Here is an 18802-nt window from a genome sequence, read left to right on the forward strand (position 1 = left end):
CATATTGGGGGACCAGAAAAAAGTGTCACTCTCCTGTAGGCGGCAGGAAGATACACTGGCAGTTTCAAATTTCTCACAGGCAAGGTCCAAGGTGGTGTGGCGGAACGTTTTCGGAAAATTTATGGCAAATGTGCACAGGGACCTTGCCTGGGCAATCGTTCACCAGTGCCTCCCTACCCGTGAATTCCAGCATAGGCGAGGACTGGTGGCGAGAGCCAAGTGCCCGAGAGACAGGTGTGGTGACGACGAGACGGTAATGCACCTGTTTTGGAACTGCCCATATGCACAGGAGGTTTGGAGGAAGGTAGGCCCATTGCTGAAATGGGCCTGCGGTCTTAAAGATCTTAAATTTGAATACGTGTTTTATGGTCTTTTTAACTGCCCAAGTTTTAAACAGCAAATGGTCTGTTGGATCATTTTAAACTGTTTTAAGAATGCCATCTGGAAGGTTAGGAACATTCTGCTTTTTAAACATGATTTTATTGACGTTAAAAATTGTGTGAAATATGCCCTAAGTGAAATGTATATTTATTATCTTAGGGACAAAAAGCAGCTAGGGGTAAAAGAAGCAACATCCATGTGGTGTTTGCAAATGTGGAATACCATAACATTGTAAATAAAAATGGTTTTATTCTTTTATGTCTTTTATGCCCTGTACAAATTTTATCCTGCTATTGTTCTGTACTTTTATTATAACATCTGTATTACTGGTCTTATTATTATTCTTTTGTATTCATTTAAATGTATGAATATTTATGTATTATGCCATTGATTTTATCTTGTGGTTTCAATTTTTAAAAAAAAAAGTCTGTAAAATATATTATTTTTGCCAATAAAAAACTTTGTTGAAACCTTATCTGTTCTTATCAGTTTAATATCTGATACGTCCCCTATCTGGGGACCATATATTAAATGGATTTTTAGAACAGGGAGATGGAAATAGAGCTTGCTCTGTCCACTCCACGCATTGACCTGGTATTGCAGTATTTCCAGGACCGGTGCACCCTTCCCTTATGTGTTGACTAAAATCAGATTCCAAAAGTGCTATTTGTGTTTGCTATTGTTTTTGTCTTTCTGATGGGATCTCCCCTTTTAATCCCATTATTTCAACACCTGTTGGACAATGCATTTGTACAGTCATGTGTGATAATGAGCTCATTTATTAAATGCAATTAATTAATACATTGCCACCTCTTGTTGTGTGTGTGTGTGTGTGTGTGTGTGTGTGTGTGTGTGTGTGTGTGTGTGTGTGTGTGTGTGTGTGTGTGTGTGTCTTCTGTGTTTCTGTGTTTCCGGCATTTCACATTGGAACAGCTCATTCACCTTCCTTGTCTTCTCTCCGCCCTCCCTTTTAGGTAGGTTAAAGAGCTGCACCTGAGCCAGCCACTGATTGATTGATGCAGCACCACAGTCAAATAGTGGAGTGGAGTAGGGGGAACAGCAAACAGCCATTAAAGCAGCCCGCCCGCCACAATGGACCTACCTGTGTACACTAGATGGATGTGATGGAATGTACTGTCGTCCCTACATTTCCAAGAAGAAGTAAGAATTGCAGTTGCAACAAACCCTTGCTTGCCTACAAAGAGAGCAGCAATTTGGATTTGTTACTATGTTACCTGGAAGAATAACAAACTGTGCAAGGATGGAGGTTGTAGGAGCAAAGAGAAGTTGTCTGTAAAGTTGGTGGATGCCTATTTTCCATTTTGCAGTCCCTTGTCTCCCTCTTGTGGCCTCCTGGAGGCAAATAAATGTGCAAAAAAAAGACAGCCTGGCGGCCGGCTGTTGCAGTGTTGCCCTCTCAGGCAACACTGAGTGACTGACTGAGCCGCACCGTCTTATATAAAGTTCAGACGGAACTTTGCACGTGTCATAGTGGAGCCCTCAGGATTCCAGAGCCAGCTTTCTGACATCATAATGGGGCCTGCCTCAGAGATAGATAAAAGCCTGGGCCCAGGCAGTGTTGGTCAGTGCTGCTCAGCAGGCAGCACTGGACTGGACTGGACTGGATTACAGCTGATACAAGGTGTGAAGGAACAAGGGGTGGCTGTGGGCATGCACTTGCTGCCGCTGCCAGTGTTTATCTGCATGGCAGGAGGGCATTTGGGCGTTGCCAGGAAGGCGTTTTTATGTAGATTCCTCCTCTTTCAGCACTGCATTGTGGTGCAAGCAAAAGAAGCAAATCCTGTGTAGCTTCCTCTCCGGCCTTTATTCACCTCCCTCCCGCTTAGTAGCTGTAAATGTGTGTGAGCCTGCAGGGCCCCATGGAATTGCCTAGGAGTAGGCTGAATCAATCGCTGCAAGGGGTGAACAGCAGTATGGGACAGGCTCGGGCAAGGCAAGGGCCGCTCGGGTTATCGCTTCTCGGCCTTTTGGCAAGATCAGGTGTAGTATTTCTGCATCTGGTTTTGTTGGGAGGTGTCCAGGGTACCCTGCTCCTTGGCCTTGGGGGATCGTCTCTTTTCACAGAGAGACTTCACCCCCTTGCTGCTATTTGGGGAGTGGGCTTAGCCCCCGGACAACGAGTTGCGATCGCGCCTTACCCAAGAGGTCAACCGGCCTTGAGGCGTTTTTCTAAGAGCGTTCCGAGGGCGTTTATCGGGCTTCGTAGGTGTCTGGGGTACCCTAATCCTTGGCCTTGGGGGAGGGTTCCACTTAATTGTGGAATCTGAGCCCTTGCTGCTATAAGGGACAGGCTTAGCCCCCAGGCACTGAAAATGCCATATACATTTGGATTTGCATCCGGGGACACCCGGTTGCGCCAGTCCGTCCGCATCGAGGTGGAAGAAGGCCATCGCCAGCGGAAGAACCTTCGCTTCATTGTGGAGGTGATTCTGCTGGACTTCCTGGGGCTCAAGCGGGCGGACATCCTGTGTCTCAACGACCAGGAAAGCCGCGGTCGGTACACCGTATCCTTTACGGCCGCGGCATGTTGCGACAACATGCACAAAAGATTGTCTGATGCGGACCAGAGTGAGGAGCGGCTAAATGGACTGAACTTTTTATTCCTCTACGGGGAGGAAGAAGTCCCGCTCGTGATGTGCATGTTCAGTCCATTTGTCTCAGAGTGTGACATTGAAACCTTCCTCAGTCGTTACTGCAGGGAGGTCCGCTTCTCACATAAAATCTTGAACACCCAGAGCTTCTGGAATGGCAAAAGAAAATATTGGGTGAAGTTCCGCCAGGATCCCAATGGCATTGGAGGCTTACATCACCCACCCCAGAACTTTGCCATTGGGAAGAATCGAGGATTCCTATTTTACCCCCAGATGCCAATAGCCTGCCGGAACTGCTTGAGATATGGCCACACCAGAGAACATTGTGACCGGCCCCATGTGGTGCAGTGTAACAGGTGTGGCCAGGTTGGACACGTAGCGGCAAAATGCAGTTCCGAGGTGTTGTGCAATCTGTGCGGCATGACTGGGCATGCTTTTAAAGATTGCCCCCGCAGAGCGAAATCTGGGCCACCCAGACCAGGGCCAGAGCGGCAGTTTGCAACATGTGCAGACGCCGCTGGTAATGCCCCAAAACGAGCATTGACGACTGAGGGGTCCAGGCCAAAGTCCTTCACAGCTCCATCGGGGGGCCCACCGATGTCAGCCTCGAGGGACGGCCATAGGGATTCCACCGGGTCCAGGCAGAGCAGGAGGAATTCTGACTCTGCTGGACATAAGTTGACCGGCACCTCTGCAAACAGGTCCTCTGCTCCGCCTGCAGTGGACCCTGTTGAGGCAGTGGTTAGCGACAGGCGTCGTGGCTCCGTAGGTTCTGCAGTAGGACCTGACGCCTGTCCCAAGAGTGTGGGCATGGAGCGGAGACACTCTGTGTCAGACGAGGGCTCCATTAAGAAAACCCTAAAATATGCTGGATTGGAGCCTCGTTTTGACCATTTCCGGTCAACGGGGGGGTCGGAGCAAAGTTCCTCCACTGCGGTTGTGGAGGGGCTTGCGATGAAGGCTCCCCGTAAGCAGGCAAAGGTTGCCAAGAGCGATGGGACCTCACAGGCCCCTGTGCAGCTGCCCAGGAAGGACATCAGCGATATCTTCAGCCAGGGGCCAGAGATGGGTGAGAGCGACTTCGAGGAGATGGATAGGAGCCATTCTGCAAAGAGACAGCGAGAGGAAGAGGAGTCCGGAGTTCGGAGGAAAGCTGCCTATCGGAGTTCGGATGAGAGCAGTGTGGGGGTTGGAGCCGCCCACGTATCTGGCTCTGACCCTACCAACATCCAAGATTTATTGACCCCTCAAAAAGGGGGTCCAGACTCGCAGCTGATCTCCGAGTACGACTCTTCTGGTTCGGACCCTGACCTCAACTAAGACTATGTTGGTTCCTATCAAAGTCGCCTCACTAAATGTGAGGTCCCTAAAGAGCCCTGTCCGCAGGACTGCTTTATTTTCATTTTTAGAGACTGTGGACTTTGACCTTTGCCTGCTTCAAGAATGTGGAATCCCTAATGACTTGGAATATCAAGATTTAAAGATGGACTGGAAACTAGGCCCCTCAGTCTGGTCTGGTGGAAATGACTGTCGCTCTGCGGGGGTTGGATTGCTCTGCCGAGGTCGTTTTATCTCCATCCAAACAGTGACTGAAATCATGCCCGGCAGAGCTATTTTAATACATTTGCTTTTTAATGGAACTTTAATTCGTGTTTTAAACGTTTATGCCCCTCCTACCAAACAGGAGAGGGCAGAACTATTAGAGATTTTACCATTGTTTTGTGTTGGGTCTACCCCCCTGCTGGTGGGTGGTGATTTTAACTGTGTGCGAGATGGAGAACACCGCCAGGGTGGGGATTTTAATCGAAAAATTGACCGTACTTCTTACCTGCTCAAGAATTTTATTGGTGATTTTAAATTGAAAGATTGCTGGAGGGAACTCTTGCCTGCGGACCCAGGCCCCACCTGGTCCAATGGAAGAGTGAGCTCCAGAATTGATTTTATTTTCACTTCTAATAGTTTTATTCCCAAAAAATGTTTGCTTTTAACAAATATTTTATCTGATCACAAGCTCCTTTCAGTGCACCTGGAGCTAGAGGGAGAGCAAAAAGCTTGTAGGGGTCCCTGGAGACTAAACACCACACTCCTGGAGGACCCCATCATTAAAGAGGAGTTTGTGCGGACCTACCAGTGTTGGCAGTCCCATAGAGCGCCCAGTCAGCCTATGCTACACTGGTGGGAGGGCATTAAACCCAAAATCAGAGCTTTTTTTATTCGAGCAGGTAAGAAGAAAGCAAAAGAGAAAAAACAATGGTTTTATGTTCTTAATAAACGTTTACATGTACTTTTTAAATTGAAGGAGATTGGTATGGATGTTGATGATGATATCTTAAATCTTAAAGCTGAAATAAAATATGCCATAGAAGAGAAAGGGAAACAAATAATTTTTAATTCACATGTAAAGCACCTCGAGGATGGCGAGAAGTGTTCCCGGTTCTTCTTCAAAAAGGTAATGGATAAACGAGATGTCATTTTAAACCTTGAAGGAGAAACCACTATGGTCGGCATTTTAAATTCTGCTTTTAATTTCTACCAATCTCTTTTTAACAAGAAAAATATTGATCCTTCCTTTTTAGAACATGTTCTTAATTCCCTTGATGCCAAGCTAGATATTTTAGACCAGGAAGTTTTATCCCGTAATATTACCTTGGAGGAACTTTTATTTGCTTTTAAAAGTTTTTCTAATGGGAAAGCTCCTGGGGAAGATGGTCTGCCCATCGAATTTTATCATGCTTTTTGGGAAATTTTAAAGAATGACATGTTTTTATTGTATAAGGAAGTTTTTATTACTGAAGAGCTGCCCCCTTCCTGGAGGAGGGGGATTGTGTCCTTAATTTTTAAAAAAGGTGAGAGGGACCAGTTAAAAAACTGGCGCCCTATTACTCTTTTAAACGTTGATTGTAAAATTTTAGCTAAACTAATAACAATCCGTTTTAAACCTTTTATTCATAAATTAATCCATCCAAACCAGGTATGTGGGGTACCTGGGAGGTCAATTACTGAGTCCCTGAATATTTTACGTGACATCATTTGGTATTTTAAAGAAAGGGGTCAAAGCCTTGCTATTTTATCCTTAGATTTCGAGAAGGCTTTTGACCGGGTCTCCCATGAATATCTTTTTATGGTTCTTAAAAAGATGGCTGTTCCTGAAATTATTTTAACACGTATTAAGCTTTTATATCGATCCTGTTTTAGCCAAATTTCTATCAACGGATTTTTAACTAAAGGTGTTCCTCTTTTATCAGGGGTGAAACAGGGGTGCCCGTTGTCTCCGCTCCTTTTTATTTGTGCCATAGAACCTCTGTTCACCCTAATAAGAGATGATAAAGTCATCAGAGGCGTGCCCATACCTGGAGGAAGGGGGAACCAGGTAAAAATCCTAGGCTATATGGATGACGCCACCGTCCTATGCCCAGACGCCGCTTCTATGAGACGGGCATTGAGGAACACCGGCTTTTTTTGTGAAGCCTCTGGTTTTAAATTAAACGTTGATAAGTGTGACTGTTTTTATACTGGTGTATGGGATTCCTCTGTGACACCAGGAGTTAACATGCAGCAGGATCAGATAAAAATTTTAGGAATTGTTTTTAATCAAGAAAACGATGGGAGACCCAATTGGGATTCAGTAATTGCCAAAATGGAAAAAAAGGTTTTAATGTGGAATTTGAGAAATCTCACCATGGAGGGAAAAGTTTTAATAATTAAATCTGTTTTATTACCCATAATGCTTTATGTAGCTATGGTTTTCCCTCCAACAATTTTATATATTAAAAAAGTGACCAGGATCTGTTTTATGTTTTTATGGGGTTCCAAAATGGAAAAACTAAAACGTGATTTTATGTACAGATGTAAGGACAATGGCGGGAGAGATGTTCCTAACCTTTTTAACTTCTTTTACATTAAATACTTTTGCTTCTGTTTTAAAATGTATAATTCTGATGGTATTTTTAGCTACTTTTTAAAGTACGCTACGGGCATGATTTTTAAACGATGGTTTCGTGTCCCTTTGAATTCTCCTGTGCTTCTGTGTCCCCCAAAACAATATGCGGTGCTCGAAAAAACTGTCAGGCTCCTAGGTCTCCAAGAATTGGAGCCTGACATATTGGGGGACCAGAAAAAAGTGTCACTCTCCTGTAGGCGGCAGGAGGATACACTGGCAGTTTCAAATTTCTCACAGGCAAGGTCCAAGGTGGTGTGGCGGAACGTTTTCGGGAAATTTATGGCAAATGTGCACAAGGACCTTGCCTGGGCAATCGTTCACCAGTGCCTCCCTACTCGTGAATTCCAGCATAGGCGAGGACTGGTGGCGAGAGCCAAGTGCCCGAGAGACAGGTGTGGTGACGACGAGACGATAATGCACCTGTTTTGGAACTGCCCATATGCACAGGAGGTTTGGAGGAAGGTAGGCCCATTGCTGAAATGGGCCTGCGGTCTTAAAGATCTTAAATTTGAATACGTGTTTTATGGTCTTTTTAACTGCCCAAGTTTTAAACAGCAAATGGTCTGTTGGATCATTTTAAACTGTTTTAAGAATGCCATTTGGAAGGTTAGGAACATTCTGCTTTTTAAACATGATTTTATTGACGTTAAAAATTGTGTGAAATATGCCCTAAGTGAAATGTATATTTATTATCTTAGGGACAAAAAGCAGCTAGGGGTAAAAGAAGCAACATCCATGTGGTGTTTGCAAATGTGGAATACCATAACATTGTAAATAAAAATGGTTTTATTCTTTTATGTCTTTTATGCCCTGTATAAATTTTATCCTGCTATTGTTCTGTACTTTTATTATAACATCTGTATTAATGGTCTTATTATTATTACTTTTGTATTCATTTAAATGTATGAATATTCATGTATTATGCTGTTGATTTTATCTTGTGGTTTCAATTTTAAAAAAAAGTCTGTAAAATATATTATTTTTGCCAATAAAAAACTTAGTTGAAACCTTATCTGTTCTTATCAGTTTAATATCTGATACGTCCCCTATCTGGGGACCATATATTAAATGGATTTTTAGAACAGGGAGATGGAAATAGAGCTTGCTCTGTCCACTCCACGCATTGACCTGGTATTGCAGTATTTCCAGGACCGGTGCACCCTTCCCTTATGTGTTGACTAAAATCAGATTCCAAAAGTGCTATTTGTGTTTGCTATTGTTTTTGTCTTTCTGATGGGATCTCCCCTTTTAATCCCATTATTTCAACACCTGTTGGACAATGCATTTGTACAGTCATGTGTGATAATGAGCTCATTTATTAAATGCAATTAATTAATACATTGCCACCTCTTGTTGTGTGTGTGTGTGTGTGTGTGTGTGTGTGTGTGTGTGTGTCTTCTGTGTTTCTGTGTTTCCGGCATTTCACATTGGAACAGCTCATTCACCTTCCTTGTCTTCTCTCCGCCCTCCCTTTTAGGTAGGTTAAAGAGCTGCACCTGAGCCAGCCACTGATTGATTGATGCAGCACCACAGTCAAATAGTGGAGTGGAGTAGGGGGAACAGCAAACAGCCATTAAAGCAGCCCGCCCGCCACAATGGACCTACCTGTGTACACTAGATGGATGTGATGGAATGTACTGTCGTCCCTACATTTCCAAGAAGAAGTAAGAATTGCAGTTGCAACAAACCCTTGCTTGCCTACAAAGAGAGCAGCAATTTGGATTTGTTACTATGTTACCTGGAAGAATAACAAACTGTGCAAGGATGGAGGTTGTAGGAGCAAAGAGAAGTTGTCTGTAAAGTTGGTGGATGCCTATTTTCCATTTTGCAGTCCCTTGTCTCCCTCTTGTGGCCTCCTGGAGGCAAATAAATGTGCAAAAAAAAGACAGCCTGGCGGCCGGCTGTTGCAGTGTTGCCCTCTCAGGCAACACTGAGTGACTGACTGAGCCGCACCGTCTTATATAAAGTTCAGACGGAACTTTGCACGTGTCATAGTGGAGCCCTCAGGATTCCAGAGCCAGCTTTCTGACATCATAATGGGGCCTGCCTCAGAGATAGATAAAAGCCTGGGCCCAGGCAGTGTTGGTCAGTGCTGCTCAGCAGGCAGCACTGGACTGGACTGGACTGGATTACAGCTGATACAAGGTGTGAAGGAACAAGGGGTGGCTGTGGGCATGCACTTGCTGCCGCTGCCAGTGTTTATCTGCATGGCAGGAGGGCATTTGGGCGTTGCCAGGAAGGCGTTTTTATGTAGATTCCTCCTCTTTCAGCACTGCATTGTGGTGCAAGCAAAAGAAGCAAATCCTGTGTAGCTTCCTCTCCGGCCTTTATTCACCTCCCTCCCGCTTAGTAGCTGTAAATGTGTGTGAGCCTGCAGGGCCCCATGGAATTGCCTAGGAGTAGGCTGAATCAATCGCTGCAAGGGGTGAACAGCAGTATGGGACAGGCTCGGGCAAGGCAAGGGCCGCTCGGGTTATCGCTTCTCGGCCTTTTGGCTAAGATCAAGTGTAGTATCTGTTCTTATCAGTTTAATATCTGATACGTCCCCTATCTGGGGACCATATATTAAATGGATTTTTAGAACAGGGAGATGGAAATAGAGCTTGCTCTGTCCACTCCACGCATTGACCTGGTATTGCAGTATTTCCAGGACCGGTGCACCCTTCCCTTATGTGTTGACTAAAATCAGATTCCAAAAGTGCTATTTGTGTTTGCTATTGTTTTTGTCTTTCTGATGGGATCTCCCCTTTTAATCCCATTATTTCAACACCTGTTGGACAATGCATTTGTACAGTCATGTGTGATAATGAGCTCATTTATTAAATGCAATTAATTAATACATTGCCACCTCTTGTTGTGTGTGTGTGTGTGTGTGTGTGTGTGTGTGTGTGTGTGTCTTCTGTGTTTCTGTGTTTCCGGCATTTCACATTGGAACAGCTCATTCACCTTCCTTGTCTTCTCTCCGCCCTCCCTTTTAGGTAGGTTAAAGAGCTGCACCTGAGCCAGCCACTGATTGATTGATGCAGCACCACAGTCAAATAGTGGAGTGGAGTAGGGGGAACAGCAAACAGCCATTAAAGCAGCCCGCCCGCCACAATGGACCTACCTGTGTACACTAGATGGATGTGATGGAATGTACTGTCGTCCCTACATTTCCAAGAAGAAGTAAGAATTGCAGTTGCAACAAACCCTTGCTTGCCTACAAAGAGAGCAGCAATTTGGATTTGTTACTATGTTACCTGGAAGAATAACAAACTGTGCAAGGATGGAGGTTGTAGGAGCAAAGAGAAGTTGTCTGTAAAGTTGGTGGATGCCTATTTTCCATTTTGCAGTCCCTTGTCTCCCTCTTGTGGCCTCCTGGAGGCAAATAAATGTGCAAAAAAAAGACAGCCTGGCGGCCGGCTGTTGCAGTGTTGCCCTCTCAGGCAACACTGAGTGACTGACTGAGCCGCACCGTCTTATATAAAGTTCAGACGGAACTTTGCACGTGTCATAGTGGAGCCCTCAGGATTCCAGAGCCAGCTTTCTGACATCATAATGGGGCCTGCCTCAGAGATAGATAAAAGCCTGGGCCCAGGCAGTGTTGGTCAGTGCTGCTCAGCAGGCAGCACTGGACTGGACTGGACTGGATTACAGCTGATACAAGGTGTGAAGGAACAAGGGGTGGCTGTGGGCATGCACTTGCTGCCGCTGCCAGTGTTTATCTGCATGGCAGGAGGGCATTTGGGCGTTGCCAGGAAGGCGTTTTTATGTAGATTCCTCCTCTTTCAGCACTGCATTGTGGTGCAAGCAAAAGAAGCAAATCCTGTGTAGCTTCCTCTCCGGCCTTTATTCACCTCCCTCCCGCTTAGTAGCTGTAAATGTGTGTGAGCCTGCAGGGCCCCATGGAATTGCCTAGGAGTAGGCTGAATCAATCGCTGCAAGGGGTGAACAGCAGTATGGGACAGGCTCGGGCAAGGCAAGGGCCGCTCGGGTTATCGCTTCTCGGCCTTTTGGCTAAGATCAAGTGTAGTATCTGTTCTTATCAGTTTAATATCTGATACGTCCCCTATCTGGGGACCATATATTAAATGGATTTTTAGAACAGGGAGATGGAAATAGAGCTTGCTCTGTCCACTCCACGCATTGACCTGGTATTGCAGTATTTCCAGGACCGGTGCACCCTTCCCTTATGTGTTGACTAAAATCAGATTCCAAAAGTGCTATTTGTGTTTGCTATTGTTTTTGTCTTTCTGATGGGATCTCCCCTTTTAATCCCATTATTTCAACACCTGTTGGACAATGCATTTGTACAGTCATGTGTGATAATGAGCTCATTTATTAAATGCAATTAATTAATACATTGCCACCTCTTGTTGTGTGTGTGTGTGTGTGTGTGTGTGTGTGTGTGTGTGTGTCTTCTGTGTTTCTGTGTTTCCGGCATTTCACATTGGAACAGCTCATTCACCTTCCTTGTCTTCTCTCCGCCCTCCCTTTTAGGTAGGTTAAAGAGCTGCACCTGAGCCAGCCACTGATTGATTGATGCAGCACCACAGTCAAATAGTGGAGTGGAGTAGGGGGAACAGCAAACAGCCATTAAAGCAGCCCGCCCGCCACAATGGACCTACCTGTGTACACTAGATGGATGTGATGGAATGTACTGTCGTCCCTACATTTCCAAGAAGAAGTAAGAATTGCAGTTGCAACAAACCCTTGCTTGCCTACAAAGAGAGCAGCAATTTGGATTTGTTACTATGTTACCTGGAAGAATAACAAACTGTGCAAGGATGGAGGTTGTAGGAGCAAAGAGAAGTTGTCTGTAAAGTTGGTGGATGCCTATTTTCCATTTTGCAGTCCCTTGTCTCCCTCTTGTGGCCTCCTGGAGGCAAATAAATGTGCAAAAAAAAGACAGCCTGGCGGCCGGCTGTTGCAGTGTTGCCCTCTCAGGCAACACTGAGTGACTGACTGAGCCGCACCGTCTTATATAAAGTTCAGACGGAACTTTGCACGTGTCATAGTGGAGCCCTCAGGATTCCAGAGCCAGCTTTCTGACATCATAATGGGGCCTGCCTCAGAGATAGATAAAAGCCTGGGCCCAGGCAGTGTTGGTCAGTGCTGCTCAGCAGGCAGCACTGGACTGGACTGGACTGGATTACAGCTGATACAAGGTGTGAAGGAACAAGGGGTGGCTGTGGGCATGCACTTGCTGCCGCTGCCAGTGTTTATCTGCATGGCAGGAGGGCATTTGGGCGTTGCCAGGAAGGCGTTTTTATGTAGATTCCTCCTCTTTCAGCACTGCATTGTGGTGCAAGCAAAAGAAGCAAATCCTGTGTAGCTTCCTCTCCGGCCTTTATTCACCTCCCTCCCGCTTAGTAGCTGTAAATGTGTGTGAGCCTGCAGGGCCCCATGGAATTGCCTAGGAGTAGGCTGAATCAATCGCTGCAAGGGGTGAACAGCAGTATGGGACAGGCTCGGGCAAGGCAAGGGCCGCTCGGGTTATCGCTTCTCGGCCTTTTGGCTAAGATCAAGTGTAGTATCTGTTCTTATCAGTTTAATATCTGATACGTCCCCTATCTGGGGACCATATATTAAATGGATTTTTAGAACAGGGAGATGGAAATAGAGCTTGCTCTGTCCACTCCACGCATTGACCTGGTATTGCAGTATTTCCAGGACCGGTGCACCCTTCCCTTATGTGTTGACTAAAATCAGATTCCAAAAGTGCTATTTGTGTTTGCTATTGTTTTTGTCTTTCTGATGGGATCTCCCCTTTTAATCCCATTATTTCAACACCTGTTGGACAATGCATTTGTACAGTCATGTGTGATAATGAGCTCATTTATTAAATGCAATTAATTAATACATTGCCACCTCTTGTTGTGTGTGTGTGTGTGTGTGTGTGTGTGTGTGTGTGTGTGTCTTCTGTGTTTCTGTGTTTCCGGCATTTCACATTGGAACAGCTCATTCACCTTCCTTGTCTTCTCTCCGCCCTCCCTTTTAGGTAGGTTAAAGAGCTGCACCTGAGCCAGCCACTGATTGATTGATGCAGCACCACAGTCAAATAGTGGAGTGGAGTAGGGGGAACAGCAAACAGCCATTAAAGCAGCCCGCCCGCCACAATGGACCTACCTGTGTACACTAGATGGATGTGATGGAATGTACTGTCGTCCCTACATTTCCAAGAAGAAGTAAGAATTGCAGTTGCAACAAACCCTTGCTTGCCTACAAAGAGAGCAGCAATTTGGATTTGTTACTATGTTACCTGGAAGAATAACAAACTGTGCAAGGATGGAGGTTGTAGGAGCAAAGAGAAGTTGTCTGTAAAGTTGGTGGATGCCTATTTTCCATTTTGCAGTCCCTTGTCTCCCTCTTGTGGCCTCCTGGAGGCAAATAAATGTGCAAAAAAAAGACAGCCTGGCGGCCGGCTGTTGCAGTGTTGCCCTCTCAGGCAACACTGAGTGACTGACTGAGCCGCACCGTCTTATATAAAGTTCAGACGGAACTTTGCACGTGTCATAGTGGAGCCCTCAGGATTCCAGAGCCAGCTTTCTGACATCATAATGGGGCCTGCCTCAGAGATAGATAAAAGCCTGGGCCCAGGCAGTGTTGGTCAGTGCTGCTCAGCAGGCAGCACTGGACTGGACTGGACTGGATTACAGCTGATACAAGGTGTGAAGGAACAAGGGGTGGCTGTGGGCATGCACTTGCTGCCGCTGCCAGTGTTTATCTGCATGGCAGGAGGGCATTTGGGCGTTGCCAGGAAGGCGTTTTTATGTAGATTCCTCCTCTTTCAGCACTGCATTGTGGTGCAAGCAAAAGAAGCAAATCCTGTGTAGCTTCCTCTCCGGCCTTTATTCACCTCCCTCCCGCTTAGTAGCTGTAAATGTGTGTGAGCCTGCAGGGCCCCATGGAATTGCCTAGGAGTAGGCTGAATCAATCGCTGCAAGGGGTGAACAGCAGTATGGGACAGGCTCGGGCAAGGCAAGGGCCGCTCGGGTTATCGCTTCTCGGCCTTTTGGCTAAGATCAAGTGTAGTATCTGTTCTTATCAGTTTAATATCTGATACGTCCCCTATCTGGGGACCATATATTAAATGGATTTTTAGAACAGGGAGATGGAAATAGAGCTTGCTCTGTCCACTCCACGCATTGACCTGGTATTGCAGTATTTCCAGGACCGGTGCACCCTTCCCTTATGTGTTGACTAAAATCAGATTCCAAAAGTGCTATTTGTGTTTGCTATTGTTTTTGTCTTTCTGATGGGATCTCCCCTTTTAATCCCATTATTTCAACACCTGTTGGACAATGCATTTGTACAGTCATGTGTGATAATGAGCTCATTTATTAAATGCAATTAATTAATACATTGCCACCTCTTGTGTGTGTGTGTGTGTGTGTGTGTGTGTGTGTGTGTGTGTCTTCTGTGTTTCTGTGTTTCCGGCATTTCACATTGGAACAGCTCATTCACCTTCCTTGTCTTCTCTCCGCCCTCCCTTTTAGGTAGGTTAAAGAGCTGCACCTGAGCCAGCCACTGATTGATTGATGCAGCACCACAGTCAAATAGTGGAGTGGAGTAGGGGGAACAGCAAACAGCCATTAAAGCAGCCCGCCCGCCACAATGGACCTACCTGTGTACACTAGATGGATGTGATGGAATGTACTGTCGTCCCTACATTTCCAAGAAGAAGTAAGAATTGCAGTTGCAACAAACCCTTGCTTGCCTACAAAGAGAGCAGCAATTTGGATTTGTTACTATGTTACCTGGAAGAATAACAAACTGTGCAAGGATGGAGGTTGTAGGAGCAAAGAGAAGTTGTCTGTAAAGTTGGTGGATGCCTATTTTCCATTTTGCAGTCCCTTGTCTCCCTCTTGTGGCCTCCTGGAGGCAAATAAATGTGCAAAAAAAAGACAGCCTGGCGGCCGGCTGTTGCAGTGTTGCCCTCTCAGGCAACACTGAGTGACTGACTGAGCCGCACCGTCTTATATAAAGTTCAGACGGAACTTTGCACGTGTCATAGTGGAGCCCTCAGGATTCCAGAGCCAGCTTTCTGACATCATAATGGGGCCTGCCTCAGAGATAGATAAAAGCCTGGGCCCAGGCAGTGTTGGTCAGTGCTGCTCAGCAGGCAGCACTGGACTGGACTGGACTGGATTACAGCTGATACAAGGTGTGAAGGAACAAGGGGTGGCTGTGGGCATGCACTTGCTGCCGCTGCCAGTGTTTATCTGCATGGCAGGAGGGCATTTGGGCGTTGCCAGGAAGGCGTTTTTATGTAGATTCCTCCTCTTTCAGCACTGCATTGTGGTGCAAGCAAAAGAAGCAAATCCTGTGTAGCTTCCTCTCCGGCCTTTATTCACCTCCCTCCCGCTTAGTAGCTGTAAATGTGTGTGAGCCTGCAGGGCCCCATGGAATTGCCTAGGAGTAGGCTGAATCAATCGCTGCAAGGGGTGAACAGCAGTATGGGACAGGCTCGGGCAAGGCAAGGGCCGCTCGGGTTATCGCTTCTCGGCCTTTTGGCTAAGATCAAGTGTAGTATCTGTTCTTATCAGTTTAATATCTGATACGTCCCCTATCTGGGGACCATATATTAAATGGATTTTTAGAACAGGGAGATGGAAATAGAGCTTGCTCTGTCCACTCCACGCATTGACCTGGTATTGCAGTATTTCCAGGACCGGTGCACCCTTCCCTTATGTGTTGACTAAAATCAGATTCCAAAAGTGCTATTTGTGTTTGCTATTGTTTTTGTCTTTCTGATGGGATCTCCCCTTTTAATCCCATTATTTCAACACCTGTTGGACAATGCATTTGTACAGTCATGTGTGATAATGAGCTCATTTATTAAATGCAATTAATTAATACATTGCCACCTCTTGTGTGTGTGTGTGTGTGTGTGTGTGTGTGTGTGTGTGTGTCTTCTGTGTTTCTGTGTTTCCGGCATTTCACATTGGAACAGCTCATTCACCTTCCTTGTCTTCTCTCCGCCCTCCCTTTTAGGTAGGTTAAAGAGCTGCACCTGAGCCAGCCACTGATTGATTGATGCAGCACCACAGTCAAATAGTGGAGTGGAGTAGGGGGAACAGCAAACAGCCATTAAAGCAGCCCGCCCGCCACAATGGACCTACCTGTGTACACTAGATGGATGTGATGGAATGTACTGTCGTCCCTACATTTCCAAGAAGAAGTAAGAATTGCAGTTGCAACAAACCCTTGCTTGCCTACAAAGAGAGCAGCAATTTGGATTTGTTACTATGTTACCTGGAAGAATAACAAACTGTGCAAGGATGGAGGTTGTAGGAGCAAAGAGAAGTTGTCTGTAAAGTTGGTGGATGCCTATTTTCCATTTTGCAGTCCCTTGTCTCCCTCTTGTGGCCTCCTGGAGGCAAATAAATGTGCAAAAAAAAGACAGCCTGGCGGCCGGCTGTTGCAGTGTTGCCCTCTCAGGCAACACTGAGTGACTGACTGAGCCGCACCGTCTTATATAAAGTTCAGACGGAACTTTGCACGTGTCATAGTGGAGCCCTCAGGATTCCAGAGCCAGCTTTCTGACATCATAATGGGGCCTGCCTCAGAGATAGATAAAAGCCTGGGCCCAGGCAGTGTTGGTCAGTGCTGCTCAGCAGGCAGCACTGGACTGGACTGGACTGGATTACAGCTGATACAAGGTGTGAAGGAACAAGGGGTGGCTGTGGGCATGCACTTGCTGCCGCTGCCAGTGTTTATCTGCATGGCAGGAGGGCATTTGGGCGTTGCCAGGAAGGCGTTTTTATGTAGATTCCTCCTCTTTCAGCACTGCATTGTGGTGCAAGCAAAAGAAGCAAATCCTGTGTAGCTTCCTCTCCGGCCTTTATTCACCTCCCTCCCGCTTAGTAGCTGTAAATGTGTGTGAGCCTGCAGGGCCCCATGGAATTGCCTAGGAGTAGGCTGAATCAATCGCTGCAAGGGGTGAACAGCAGTATGGGACAGGCTCGGGCAAGGCAAGGGCCGCTCGGGTTATCGCTTCTCGGCCTTTTGGCTAAGATCAAGTGTAGTATCTGTTCTTATCAGTTTAATATCTGATACGTCCCCTATCTGGGGACCATATATTAAATGGATTTTTAGAACAGGGAGATGGAAATAGAGCTTGCTCTGTCCACTCCACGCATTGACCTGGTATTGCAGTATTTCCAGGACCGGTGCACCCTTCCCTTATGTGTTGACTAAAATCAGATTCCAAAAGTGCTATTTGTGTTTGCTATTGTTTTTGTCTTTCTGATGGGATCTCCCCTTTTAATCCCATTATTTCAACACCTGTTGGACAATGCATTTGTACAGTCATGTGTGATAATGAGCTCATTTATTAAATGCAATTAATTAATACATTGCCACCTCTTGTTGTGTGTGTGTGTGTGTGTGTGTGTGTGTGTGTGTGTGTCTTCTGTGTTTCTGTGTTTCCGGCATTTCACATTGGAACAGCTCATTCACCTTCCTTGTCTTCTCTCCGCCCTCCCTTTTAGGTAGGTTAAAGAGCTGCACCTGAGCCAGCCACTGATTGATTGATGCAGCACCACAGTCAAATAGTGGAGTGGAGTAGGGGGAACAGCAAACAGCCATTAAAGCAGCCCGCCCGCCACAATGGACCTACCTGTGTACACTAGATGGATGTGATGGAATGTACTGTCGTCCCTACATTTCCAAGAAGAAGTAAGAATTGCAGTTGCAACAAACCCTTGCTTGCCTACAAAGAGAGCAGCAATTTGGATTTGTTACTATGTTACCTGGAAGAATAACAAACTGTGCAAGGATGGAGGTTGTAGGAGCAAAGAGAAGTTGTCTGTAAAGTTGGTGGATGCCTATTTTCCATTTTGCAGTCCCTTGTCTCCCTCTTGTGGCCTCCTGGAGGCAAATAAATGTGCAAAAAAAAGACAGCCTGGCGGCCGGCTGTTGCAGTGTTGCCCTCTCAGGCAACACTGAGTGACTGACTGAGCCGCACCGTCTTATATAAAGTTCAGACGGAACTTTGCACGTGTCATAGTGGAGCCCTCAGGATTCCAGAGCCAGCTTTCTGACATCATAATGGGGCCTGCCTCAGAGATAGATAAAAGCCTGGGCCCAGGCAGTGTTGGTCAGTGCTGCTCAGCAGGCAGCACTGGACTGGACTGGACTGGATTACAGCTGATACAAGGTGTGAAGGAACAAGGGGTGGCTGTGGGCATGCACTTGCTGCCGCTGCCAGTGTTTATCTGCATGGCAGGAGGGCATTTGGGCGTTGCCAGGAAGGCGTTTTTATGTAGATTCCTCCTCTTTCAGCACTGCATTGTGGTGCAAGCAAAAGAAGCAAATCCTGTGTAGCTTCCTCTCCGGCCTTTATTCACCTCCCTCCCGCTTAGTAGCTGTAAATGTGTGTGAGCCTGCAGGGCCCCATGGAATTGCCTAGGAGTAGGCTGAATCAATCGCTGCAAGGGGTGAACAGCAGTATGGGACAGGCTCGGGCAAGGCAAGGGCCGCTCGGGTTATCGCTTCTCGGCCTTTTGGCTAAGATCAAGTGTAGTATCTGTTCTTATCAGTTTAATATCTGATACGTCCCCTATCTGGGGACCATATATTAAATGGATTTTTAGAACAGGGAGATGGAAATAGAGCTTGCTCTGTCCACTCCACGCATTGACCTGGTATTGCAGTATTTCCAGGACCGGTGCACCCTTCCCTTATGTGTTGACTAAAATCAGATTCCAAAAGTGCTATTTGTGTTTGCTATTGTTTTTGTCTTTCTGATGGGATCTCCCCTTTTAATCCCATTATTTCAACACCTGTTGGACAATGCATTTGTACAGTCATGTGTGATAATGAGCTCATTTATTAAATGCAATTAATTAATACATTGCCACCTCTTGTTGTGTGTGTGTGTGTG

At 46.1% G+C, this 18802-nt stretch overlaps 9 non-coding genes across 9 annotated transcripts; all 9 read left to right on the forward strand.

Moving 5' to 3' along the window:
- The first annotated feature begins 817 nt into the window (after positions 1 to 817).
- On the forward strand, positions 818 to 1009 carry LOC142727879 (U2 spliceosomal RNA). The gene has a single exon (XR_012877327.1). It is a non-coding gene; the product is annotated as a U2 spliceosomal RNA (small nuclear RNA).
- Positions 1010 to 7906: 6897 nt separating this feature from the next.
- On the forward strand, positions 7907 to 8098 carry LOC142727878 (U2 spliceosomal RNA). Its single transcript, XR_012877326.1, has one exon. It is a non-coding gene; the product is annotated as a U2 spliceosomal RNA (small nuclear RNA).
- A 1310-nt stretch (positions 8099 to 9408) lies between these two features.
- LOC142727951 (U2 spliceosomal RNA) lies at positions 9409 to 9599 on the forward strand. Its single transcript, XR_012877378.1, has one exon. It is a non-coding gene; the product is annotated as a U2 spliceosomal RNA (small nuclear RNA).
- Positions 9600 to 10909: 1310 nt separating this feature from the next.
- Positions 10910 to 11100, forward strand: LOC142727952 (U2 spliceosomal RNA). Its single transcript, XR_012877379.1, has one exon. It is a non-coding gene; the product is annotated as a U2 spliceosomal RNA (small nuclear RNA).
- Positions 11101 to 12410: 1310 nt separating this feature from the next.
- On the forward strand, positions 12411 to 12601 carry LOC142727953 (U2 spliceosomal RNA). Its single transcript, XR_012877380.1, has one exon. It is a non-coding gene; the product is annotated as a U2 spliceosomal RNA (small nuclear RNA).
- Positions 12602 to 13911: 1310 nt separating this feature from the next.
- On the forward strand, positions 13912 to 14102 carry LOC142727844 (U2 spliceosomal RNA). Its single transcript, XR_012877295.1, has one exon. It is a non-coding gene; the product is annotated as a U2 spliceosomal RNA (small nuclear RNA).
- Positions 14103 to 15409: 1307 nt separating this feature from the next.
- On the forward strand, positions 15410 to 15600 carry LOC142727845 (U2 spliceosomal RNA). Its single transcript, XR_012877296.1, has one exon. It is a non-coding gene; the product is annotated as a U2 spliceosomal RNA (small nuclear RNA).
- A 1307-nt stretch (positions 15601 to 16907) lies between these two features.
- Positions 16908 to 17098, forward strand: LOC142727846 (U2 spliceosomal RNA). Its single transcript, XR_012877297.1, has one exon. It is a non-coding gene; the product is annotated as a U2 spliceosomal RNA (small nuclear RNA).
- Positions 17099 to 18406: 1308 nt separating this feature from the next.
- Positions 18407 to 18597, forward strand: LOC142727847 (U2 spliceosomal RNA). The gene has a single exon (XR_012877298.1). It is a non-coding gene; the product is annotated as a U2 spliceosomal RNA (small nuclear RNA).
- The last annotated feature ends 205 nt before the right edge of the window (positions 18598 to 18802 follow it).

This window comes from Rhinoderma darwinii, unplaced genomic scaffold (genome assembly GCF_050947455.1).
Source record: "Rhinoderma darwinii isolate aRhiDar2 unplaced genomic scaffold, aRhiDar2.hap1 Scaffold_656, whole genome shotgun sequence".
Lineage (NCBI taxonomy): Eukaryota > Metazoa > Chordata > Amphibia > Anura > Rhinodermatidae > Rhinoderma > Rhinoderma darwinii.